General features: G+C 45.7%; 1 non-coding gene across 1 annotated transcript; it reads left to right on the top strand.

The window, feature by feature from the left end:
• The first annotated feature begins 3013 nt into the window (after positions 1-3013).
• On the top strand, positions 3014-3120 carry LOC111555694. Its single transcript, XR_002735600.1, has one exon. It is a non-coding gene; the product is annotated as a U6 spliceosomal RNA (small nuclear RNA).
• Positions 3121-8234: the final 5114 nt, after the last annotated feature.

Raw genomic sequence — 8234 nt, 5'->3', positions numbered from 1 at the left:
ATGTGATTTGAGATCCTGGATCAAGACATTCCTGAAACAAGATCTACCCTCGGATTTTTCAGACAAACACTGTTTTCTTGGCATAAGCCTTTTTGAGTTGGGTTTTCTGTTACTTGGACCCAAAAACACCCTGGAGGAACCCTGGACTGGGAGCCAGGGAAGCAGACTCAAATTGTACCTGGGGTCTAAATGACCCTAGTGAGTCATTTCATCTCACATGACCCTGCCTCAAAGAGGCCTTCCCTGACCATCCTTTCAACAGTTTCCATCGCTCCCTATCCCTCACTTCCTTGTCCAGCCCCATCATTGCACAATATCACATTCTATATTCATGACCTTGTTTACTAGTATTCTACCTCCCTCACTGCGGTGTCCTCAGAACTCAGAATAAGGCTGGCATGCAGAGGCCTTCTGTAAACATTTGTTGCAGGATCCTGCCTCAGTTTCTGCAGTTGTAAAATGGGAGGGCGGTGCTGCATTGTCCTCAGTAGCCTTCCAACAGGGCTGCATTGACTTCATCCTTTCATTGCCACCACCCAGGCCTCCAGAAGCGTGGCACAAGGTTCCACCCAAAGGCATTGGAGTGCCTCCCAGAAAACCACTTTTCCCACAGAGTAGAAGAATGAATGATTTTCCTCCATTTCTTCCTCTGCCTACACAATCTCATTGACTAGGAAGTCCCCCCTTGATGTCTAACCCAATATTTCATGCTGCAACCAAAGTCTATGTGCATCTTTTCTGAGTTCTGGATTTCAGGAGCTGGAATGTTGACTTCCAGACATTCCTGGCCAAGTAAGAACACAAAAGAACCAGTTTAAAGTGAGAAGAAACCCTGTGAGAAAATAAAAACTCCTTTACCTAGGAGATGCCCTCATTTTCTTCCCATGACCAGCTTCTGACTCGTCAGAAAGCTCTTTTCTTGTCTCCACACCTATGAACACAGCTCTTCCGGAGATGTGGGTACAAAAGAAAAGAGTAAAATAAATAAACTATCTGTTTAATCATTCTTATTGTCAAAACAACGGCTGAGCCAAAATACCGAAGCTCTGATTCATCCCAACTGACGTCCCTTCTAGGGAGGAGGCAGGAGGCAGGGAAGTAAGAATTTTTAAACCCGTTTTCCAGATGAACTCAGAGGAGGCTGAGACGTTCCAGAGCTCCAACCCCACAGTAAGCAACAGAAGCAAAACCACTTTCTCTCTGTGGTCAGCTATCTGTCTTCTCTTCATTTAAATAGGGCAGAATTCAGTGGCAGGGCGTGGTGGCTCACGCCTGTAATCCCAGCACTTTGGGAGGCTGAGGCAGGTGGATCACTTGAGGTCAGGAGTTCGAGACCAGCCTGGCCAACATGGTGAAACCCTGCCTCTACTAAAAATACAAAAAAAATTAGCCGGGTGTGGTACTGGTGCCTGTAATCCCAGCTACTCAGGAGCCTGCAGCAGGAGAATCACTTGAAACGGAAGGTGCAAGCTGCAATCAGCTGAGATTGCGCCACTGCACTCAAGCCTGGGCGACAGAGCAAGACTCCATCTAAAAAATAAATAAATAAAAATAAAAATAGGCCAGGTGTTGTGGCTCACACCTGTAATCCCAGCACTTTTGGGAGGCTGAGGCGGGTGGATCACCTGAGGTCAAGAGTTCGAGACCAGCCTGGCCAACATGGTGAAACCCCATCTCTACTAAAAATACAAAAATTAGCCAGGTGCGGTGGCAGGTTCCTGTAGTCCCGACTACTTGGGAGGCTGAAGCAGGAGAATTGCTTGAGTGTGGGAGGTGGAGGTTACAGTGAACTGAGATCGTGCCACCACATTCCAGCTTAGGTGATAGAGGGAGACTCCGTCTCAAAAATAATAATCATGAAAATAAAAATAAAAATAAATGGGGCAGGCCGGGCGCGGTGGCTCAAGCCTGTAATCCCAGAATTTTGGGAGGCCGAGATGGGTGGATCATGAGGTCAGGAGATCGAGACCATCCTGATCTACACGGTGAAACCCCGTCTCTACTGAAAAATACAAAAAACTAGCCGGGTGAGATGGCGAGCACCTGTAGTCCCAGCTACTCGGGAGGCTGAGGCAGGAGAATGGCGTAAACCCGGGAGGCAGAGCTTGCAGTGAGCCGAGATCGCGCCACTGCACTCCAGCCTGGGCGACAGAGCTAGACTCCGTCTCAAATAAATAAATAAATGGGGCAGAATTCAAAGGAAGATACACACAGTACCTAGGATGCAGGTTTCATCGTTCGTTCACTCATTCATTCATTTAAGAAAATGAAAAGCCTCGACTGAGCACTTTCCTGTGCCCCAAGCTGGGTGTCTTCCCAAGTCACCTTGTACCCTCCCCACCCCTCTCGGGGGGAAAGTCAGGAATCATCCATCCATTGGCTGAGTCGGGAGGTGGAATGACCTAATTGTTGAAAATTTTGTTCCTAGTTTGTTCTTTGTCTTTTAATTTTATTTGTGGTGTTTCCTGACATCCAGGGATTGTTAATGTTCATATGGTCAAATCTTTCTGTCTTTCCTTGGAGGACTCAGGCCTGAGATATCTAGAAAGGGCTCCACGGGGAGTGATGTTTAGAGCCATATTTAAGGCCATATGTCATGAGCAGTTAGGGGTCCGAGGAGGCGATCCTGGCTCATTCTTTCATTTTACCAAGGAGGAAACTAGGCTCCATGGTGAGTAGGCAGCCCTGCCAGAGTCCAGGATTCTGCCCAGGGCTCTTTCTGCACATAATGAGTGGCTTAGAGACCCTTATAAAAATTAAGGAAAGACAGAGGGCTCTCTACCTCCCAGGCTGCATTGCCGAGTAACTGACACAGCTTCTGTGAAGCCAGAGGCCATCTCATTCACCCTGTAAATTCCGTGTCATCTGCTTCACTCTGAATATTCCTTCAACTGTCCCACTGTGGCTACGGGCCCTCAAACACATTCCCCTGAAGGCCCTTCTAGGCTTGTGAAGGCAGACACCACCAGGGAAAACGTGAAGAGTCACATAAGCTTCCAAAATTCCAGGGACTGTGCTCGCTCCGGCAGCACATACACTAGAATTGGAATGATACAGAGAAGATTAGCATGTCCCCTGCACAAAGAAGATGTGCAAATCTGTGAAATGTTCCATAATTTTTTTAATAATAAAAAATTAAATAAATTCCTGGACCAGTGAATTCATGGAAGCAGAGGGTAGAATGGTGATCGCCAGGGGGTAGTCAAAGGATACAAACTTTCAGTTACAGAGGAGGAGTAAGTTCAAGTGATCTGTGGTACTGCATGGAGACTATAGCTAAAAATAAGATTTTTTTTTTTTTTTTTGAGACGGAGTTTTGCTCTGTCACCCAGGCTGGAGTGCAATGGCGTGATCTCGGTTCACTGCAACATCCACCTCCTGGGTTCAGGTGATCCTCCTGCCTTAGCACCCTGAGTAGCTGGGATTACAGGCATGCGCCACCACGCCCGGCTAATTTTGTATTTTTAGTAGAGATGGGGTTTCACCATGTTGGTCAGGCTGGTCTTGAACTCCTGACCTCAGGTGATCCTCCCGCTTTGGCATCCCAAAGTGCTGGGATTACAGGTGTGAGCCATTGTGTTCGGCCAACAAGATATTCTCGAAAATCAGTAAGAGAGTAGATTTTAAGTGTTCTCACCACAAAGAATGATAAGTATGTGAGGTAATGCATATACTAATTAGCTTGAATTAGCCATGCTACCAGGTATACACATTTCAAAACATTATGTTGTATACAGTAAAAAAATACAACTTGTATTCATTATAATTAATTTTTAAAACTCTTGGACATAAAAAACCATCACTAATACAATTAAAAGACATAAAACAATGAGGAAAAATATTTCCAACCTACATGACAAAGTATTTAGCCTCTTAAAATACACAAAGCTGGTATAGAGTCATAAAAATGGCTAAAGAAAAATGACAGGCAAATCACAGAAATGGAAATAAAAGTGGGCAATGCATGCAGGAGAAATGTTTAGATTCATGAGGAATCAAGCAATGGAGGTGGAAACTGTAATTGTAATGACATCACTTTGTGTATCTTTCAGAGTAACAATATTTGAAAAGAATGGTAACCCACAGTGTTAGCCAAATGGAGAAATGGCACGCTCACAACTGGAGGAAAGAAACTGATTCAGCTGTTCTGAGATTTGGAATACATATTAAATTCCTTTAAAATGTGCATTTTTCTTATTTCTAGGGAATTATTTAGAAACTACGTATAAGGAAGAAAATGTATTTCCACATCATTTATATGGGGAACGCTGAAAGCAGCCTATACGCTCAGCACTAAAGAACTGGTGAAATATTCTCCAGTGCAAACTTCACGGTAATGATATGAAGCCGTGGAAGTGACTGATGCTTCATAAAAGATGATGACAACATGCAGTTAAAAAAAAATCAGGTTAATAGGCCGGGAGCTGTGGCTCACGCCTATAATCCCAGCACTTTGGGAGGCCAAGACAGGCAGATAGCTTGAGGTCAGGAGTTCGAGACCAGCCTGGCCAACATGGTAAAACCCCATCTCTACTGAAAACACAAAAATTAGCCAAGGGTGGTGGCGCACGCCTGTAATCCCAGCTACTCAGGAGACTGAGACACTCAAGAATCACTTGAACCCTGGAGATGGAGGTTGCAGTGAGCCAGGATGGCACTACTGCACTCCAGCCTGGGCGACAGAGTGAGACTCCGTCTGAAAAAAAAAAAAAGCACGTTGGGAGGCCGAGATGGGTGGATCACAAGGTCAGGAGATCGAGACCATCCTGGCTAACCTGGTGAAACCCCGTCTCTACTAAAAAATACAAAAAATTAGCTGGGCGTGGTGGCAGGCGCCTGTGGTCCCAGCTACTCGGGAGGCTGAGGCAGGAGAATGGTGTAAACCTAGGAGGCGGAGCTTGCAGTGAGCTGAGATCGGCCACTGCACTCCAGCCTGGGCAACAGAGTGAGACTCCGTTTCAAAAAAAATAAATAAATAAAAATCAGGTTACAAATCAATATGTATACATCATTCCATTTCTGAAACACACACACATACATGAGTACAAGTACACAGAAAACAATCTGGAGGAAATATTCACTAAATTGTTAACAGTGGTTTACTTCAGAGGTAGAATTATTTATGTTTTTTTTCTTCTCTACATTTTCATTGATGTATCCCAGGACTGGAGAGGATAAGGAGGGGGTGGGGAGACAGACTCACATTCCTGTTGGAAATGTTATTTGTCATAAACTTTCTAGGCAAATATGATAGTATTTATCGAAAGTCTTAATATGTGTGAATCATTTCACCAGTAATTTTACTTCTAGGAATCTACCCTAAGGAAATAACCAGAGATGTGGGCAAAGACTTATGTACCAGGATATCCACCGTACAGTTATTTACAAGAGCAAAATGTTGGAACCAGCCTAAATATCCAACAATAGAGAATTGTTTAAATATGTGTCGGTTTGCTTTGACAATGAAGTGTGATGCAGTCATTTAAGGTGATGCTGCATATTAGATGCCATGACAAAACATTCTTGATATAAAGAAAAAAAAGTTTAAAATAGCAATATGATAGAAATATTGTAAAGTACTATACACAATAAATGATGAATTCTTATGTACAAAAGGCTGAAAAGTAGCTGTCTGCTGTGATCATCACTGAGTGATAGGATTCTAGGTCATTTTTATTTTTTCTGTTTTCCTACACTTTGCAATTTCAGTACAAAAAAAAAAAAAAAAAAAAAACAGGTTACTGCCACAATATGATCTTTAAGAAAGGAACGTATAAACAAAAAGAAACTTATCATTCATCCCTGTAAATTCTCACTTCCACGCCAGACTGCTTGGTGATCACGATCGCGGAACTACTTGGGGAGTGAAACGGCCGGGTTTATGATTCAAATACGTCCCCTCTAGACATCCTATCTAGGTGCCAGCCGCACTCGGTCGTCCCCTCAAAGCTGCTCCCAGCCAATCCATAAGCTTCAGAGGGCTGAGAAGAAAATGGACCTGTATTTATTTATTTATTTAGAGACGGATTCTCACTCTGTCGCCTAGGCTGGAGTGCAGTGGTGCAATGTAGGCTCCCTGCAACCTCCATCCCTCAGGTTCAAGCGATTCTCCTGCCTCAGCCTCCCGAGTAGCTGGGATTACAGGTGCCTGCCACCACGCCCGGTTAATTTTTTGTATTTTTAGTAAAGATGGGGTTTCACCATGTTGGCCAGGTTGGTCTCGAACTCCAGACCTCAGATGGTCCACCCACCTAGGCCTCCCACAGTGCTGGGATTACAGGTGTGAGCCACCATGCCAGGCCGAAAACTGACCTGTTTTTAATATTAGGGACAGAGGCCGGGCACGGTGGCTCAGGCCTGTAATCCCAGCACTTTGGGAGGCCGAGACAGGCGGATCACGAGGTCAGGAGATCAAGACCATCCTGGCTAACACGGTGAAACGCCATCTCTACTAAAAAAAATACAAAAAATTAGCCGGGCGTGGTGGTGGGTGCCTGTAGTACCAGGTACACGGGAGGCTGAGGGGGGAGAATGGCGTGAACCCGGGAGGCGGAGCTTGCAGTGAGCTGAGATCCGGCCACTGCACTCCAGCCTGGGCGACAGAGCGAGACTCCATCTCGGAAAAAAAAAAAAAATTAGGGACAGAATCCTGTTGAGTCCAGCTGGCCGTGCTGCCCGCACTTGCTCAATCATCTCTGTTGTGTAACGGTGAAGTATTTGCCGTATTCTCAGAAAGCTCATTGTCAGGACAGGACAGAAGTTTCTAAATATGTGTTCCAGTGCTCACCCCTTTTCTTGTGGGGAAAATCAACCCATTTGCTAAAGACAATTAAAGTCATAGAAAGTCTAGAACTGTATCCCCGGTTGTCTGGATTTTCATCCCAGAGGCTCCTGGCTCAGACAGCTAAGATTTTTCAAACCTAACTACTTCTCACTGCTAATGAGGACCAGAATGGGAGCGGGTTGCAAATGGAGAAGCTCCCAAACAGGGCATGAAGTGAGTACCCAAGGCCACCCCCAGCCAAGGGGACCTGGAGGAGATACTGGGCAGGGACACAGGGCAGAGACCAGGGACAGGGCAGCTGGGGTATCCGCTAGAAGGAAGGAACGCTCCTTGACAGCTGCCTTAAATATTGGACATGGGGAGAGAATTCTGGGCTCACCAGTGGGGTTTTGGGGCCTTTCAAGACAGCTCCAGGGAATGTTTGTGTGTCCTTCCTTCTATTGCTCCCTTCCCCTTTCCTTTCCTCCCTTCTTTCCCTCTTTCCTTCCCTCCTTCTCTTTCTTTCTTTCCTCCCTCTCTCCTCCTCACTTCCTTCCTTCCTTCTTTTCTTCCCTTCCTTTCTTTCTCCCTTCTTTTGTTCTTTCCTTCTTTCTTTCCTTCCTTTCTTCCTTTCTCCTTCCTTTCTCCCTCCTTTTTTCCCTCCTTCCCTCCTTCCTTCTCTCCCTCCTTCTTTCTTCCTTCTCCCTCCCTCCCTCTCTGCTGTCCCTCCTTTATTCCTGCTCAGTAACTATCTACTGAGTACCCAGGACGTGCCCAGCCCCTGCCCAGCCCCGCAGTTGCAGTGACAAGCAAACCCAGACAAACTCCTTTCTTCATGGATGCCCAGTCTAGCACACTGCTGCCCAGTCAAAATATAATGTGAGCCCTGTAGGCCATTTGAAATCTTCTAGTAGCCACAAATCAAATGATAAAAAGAAACAGGTACACCGAATTTTATCCTCCGGTTTCGTGAACCCACTATATCCAAATATCACCTTGACATGTAGTCAATACTTTAAAATGATTTATGAAATATTTTATATTCATTTTTTCAGGCTAAATCTTTGAAATCCAGTGTGTGTTCTACACTCACAGCACATCTCAGCTCAGTCCAGCCGTATTTCAAGTGTTCAGTAGCCACTGGGGTCTAAGGCAGAGATTCTCAACCTGGATCCCATAATTTTAGTGTGGGCTGTGCTGTGCATTGTGGAAGATTCAGCAGCGACCCTGGACCCTTTCCTCTCGTTCCAGTAGCGTCCCCTCTCTCCAGATGCAACAACCACAAATGTCTCCAGACATGGCCAAATGTGCCCTGGAGGTGGGAGCAAAGTTGGTCCCTGTTGATCTGGTGGCCACTGCACTGGACAGCATGAGTCCAGCAAGCCAGGGAAGATGCAATTGAGCCACTGCATGCAAGGGTGAGTGCCAGGGAGGGGCCGCACCTCGAGGAAGAGTGACACTGGCCCAGCAG

This window comes from Piliocolobus tephrosceles, chromosome 20 (genome assembly GCF_002776525.5).
Source record: "Piliocolobus tephrosceles isolate RC106 chromosome 20, ASM277652v3, whole genome shotgun sequence".
Classification (NCBI taxonomy): Eukaryota; Metazoa; Chordata; class Mammalia; order Primates; family Cercopithecidae; genus Piliocolobus; species Piliocolobus tephrosceles.
The sequence above is the reverse complement of the archived record's forward strand: the minus strand, read 5'-3'. Positions and strand labels throughout refer to the sequence as shown.